The following is a 3,748-nucleotide window of genomic DNA, read 5'->3' as shown; positions in this document are numbered from 1 at the left end:
CTAGCAAATTGATAATTTTGTTCGGCGTTTTAGGTTGGTTGGGGGTCTCGAATACGTCGGGACTTCAACCAGACATCAGTTGGGGCGCTGGAGCATACGCAAACCATCAACCGAAGTCACCTTGCCTCACATGATGAATCTGCAGGGCAACGTGCCGATACAAGAATTTACCTTTCCGCGGTTTCTTTCTTTTGCTTTTTCATCCCTTTAGGAAGTTGATGGGTATAATTCCAAGTTCGGAAGGTGAAGCGACATGGTCTTCGTATAACGGGTGGTCACACGGAGGAAAGTGACTTCGACTTCAACGGCTCCGTGCGCATCTATCATATGACCTTTGGTCGCGCGATGGTCTTATTCGTTCGAGTTTGTTCAATTCCGCATTCCGCGCCGCAATCGCCGGGGAAGGCGTTCACGGATTATAAACGCTCATCAAGCAGTTCTTGGCGTTTTTGTTGTGAATCGGTGTTTCACAAAAAAGCGCACACATACACACATTAACACTCTTATGCATTATTTCTCTTCCTGCACACACTCTCTTTGAGTTTATTATTTCTTGACAACACACCTCCCAAAACTGCTTGTGTTGGAAAGCTCGATTTTCACCTGATAGATGTTGGCAGGATGATGTTTTGTGCGTAATCAATTAGTGTTTGAATTCATCTGCACATGGGCGGACACATTATTTACAATGGGATGTAAAATGATCACAAATTAGACGTTTATTCAAAAGAGACTGCAGTAGATGTGGAAGATGATCAATATTTATTCATGTTTAGGAATATCAGCCAGATAGAATGGTACACGTGATACATCTCACAGTGCATGTTCCGATTACGATTGAGATCATTTCTTGAACTGTGTTAAAACAGATCGAAAAGTAGCCGTTCCCTTCCAAACAACAAACAGGGGAATGGGGGTTTCTTCCACATTGTTAACCAATAAAGAAGCAGAATGGTGAGTACGTAGAAATATTCAGTCAAATTGTTATGAGCTATAAACATACATGTTAACATAAAACACCGTCCGCTGAAATGTCAAAGTATTTAAAAAAATAAACCAGAGAAGAGATCATATGTATATAACTGCTTTACATTTATCTTCCGTTTGCCAATAAGGGGTGTTAAGTAAATAACATAATTATTACTAATACGAAAAAATTCTCATTTTTTGTTTTCCATTCGAAACATTTTTAAACATTGTTAAAATATATGACCTATGTTTTTTTTATAAAAACATATGTTTAATATGTAACATGTTGTTAAAAATATAACACTATATGGTAAAATTAATCGATGAAGAAGCAGTACCTTCTGATTCTAGACAAACAATGAAGATAGATATATTCTGATTTTTTTTTGTCCCACGATCGTAGCCCGTCAATTATCTATTTACTAATGCATTAAATTAGGTGTCATCCATCAATTTTCGTAACGCAAAACTTACAAATTTTTGACCCCTAGTGTAACGTTGGAAGAAACCCCCCCTCCCCTCCACAAATTACGTAACAGATGGACCCCAAACCCCTCAAATAGCATAGTTTATTGAACAAAATCAGATTTTTTTTGTGATTTTTTTCTTTTTTATTTACTTTTTTGTGGTATATTAACAATTTTTTAAATCTTCCTTCTGAATAAAAAAAACAGTTTTTTAAATTGATAAAAAAACATGATATTATATACAAAGAAATACCAATGCAGCAATCAAATTCAAAAAGATTCTGATAATCGAATCCTCAGCACGTTTTGCAACATACTTGCATCACCATCATCAGAAGCGTTTTTCATCATGCCATCTTCCTGGTCCTTCATAAATATGTCTATTTTTACAGAAATGTTCTTTCTTTAGATATTGTATCATCATCAAATTGATTATTCTATTTCACATAACAACAGTTGTTTAATATGTTACACATGTCCTATAAATTACGAACAAAATCGATAGTGTTTGCAAGAGTTTCGGCTGTATTTCCGATATATTTTTAAAATTACGACCAATGATCAACTCTGACGAAAAAACGGCTGCATTAATTACATCTCCAATTTATTTTAAACAGAGCTGGATTAGTATTACACCTGTTTAAACCGTTACAATTGATCATTGTGCCATTTGTTTCAAATCACGTGTCGTCATTTGTGAATTGCGCATTCGTGTTATTTTTAAGTTTTTTCAGATGATCATGTACAAAATTACTGGTACCTTTTTTTAAAGAATATTTTGAAAGGTAAGGGATGCTATGTTGTTCCTATTTCTGTATATATCGCCATCAATAAAGTTATTCATAGCTGATAGAACTCAATTGTAACTTTCTCTCTCTCTCTTTTTCTCTTGTTGGCCTGCTCAAGATAGAGCACGTCGGTGTAACATGGCCCGGTCAACAATCATTCCAAAAGTGTCAGTAGCAAGTACTGTTGTAGTTAAACTTAGAAGTTATCTTCTGTTGGACATCTACATAGGCTCATGTAGGCTCATATTGATCCTTTTCTAAAGTACACAAAAAAAAGTTGACGATCCACTATCTATCTACTGTTTCAGGCCGTATGATTTGGTCTTAAAGGAACGAATAATTTACTCCTTCTAAGGCACATTGAATTTGAAAGATAGCATTAAAGTTATCCTCGTACTGACGTCGATAAAATTAAATGGAAATTGATTCGTTGTTGCTGTTTCATCAATATCTTGAATGTCTGCAAGTCTAAAATTTTGTTGGTGAATTGTATTAATTTAGATGAAAATTAATGTATAAAAGGAATTTGATATTTTATACCAAAGTTTGCTTGTTACAATTTGTTCCAAAGTTTGATATTTTTGTAAATAACTTTGGTAGGTGTAGGAGTGTTTCGAATTATAACATCGTTTTAAATTAAGCTTGATTTATCTAAAATACTTTCTTAAATTTCCATACACTACTAGAGATGGTAAAGAAAACGTGTTAGAAAACGTCTCATTTTAACCTATGTCATCTACGTGATCTTCACAATATCCGCTCGTAAATGTAAACTGAATCGAACCTTGGGATGCTTGGATCATTCGAAAGTGTTTCATGACTTCCTTCGATAATGAAAGTGGGGGATATTAAATCGCTAATGAGTCCGAAGTGTAGTGTACTTTGAGCCGAGATAAATACCTACTTCTTTATTGCACACGGATGAAGAAAATGTTGTCACTGGCATCATCTTTCTTTCTATCTGATATTCGGTCGTGGGTCATCAAATGCCTCAAAGTGCGTGAGAATCACCTTGGCTACGTGGAATTACAGTCAAAAACACACTGTGTAGATTACAGCTCCAAAAGCGGAGCCTAATTTCATGTGACCTATGCCACCCAACCGGATAAACGGTATTCTTTTTTCATTACCTTTGGCAGTCTGCCTATGTTCCTGTAGGAAACGGTGAAACAAATACGAAGCTCTTTATACTGTAAATGAGTATAAAAACACTTGAATTTCTGAGTGCTGTGGTATTCCATTTAGATGATCTTTAATAAAATATGTTCAAGCATAATTGAACTTTATAGCATCTTTATTTTTTGCCTGTCCACAAAGTAAGAAACACTTTTTAATCGTTGTTTTTATGACCTAAACAACGAGAGTAAGTAATAGTTGGAATTGATTGCATTTCTTATAGATTGCAAGGTAGTGGTATACAAAATTATGCTCATATATGATGTATAATAGACTTAAACGATAAAAATACAATTTAATTTCGGATGAAGCTTGGTGGTACTCTTAATAAATGTCTTTTCTTTGTTT

Source organism: Anopheles coluzzii, chromosome 3 (genome assembly GCF_943734685.1).
Source record: "Anopheles coluzzii chromosome 3, AcolN3, whole genome shotgun sequence".
NCBI lineage: Eukaryota > Metazoa > Arthropoda > Insecta > Diptera > Culicidae > Anopheles > Anopheles coluzzii.
This window is presented reverse-complemented; position numbering follows the sequence as displayed.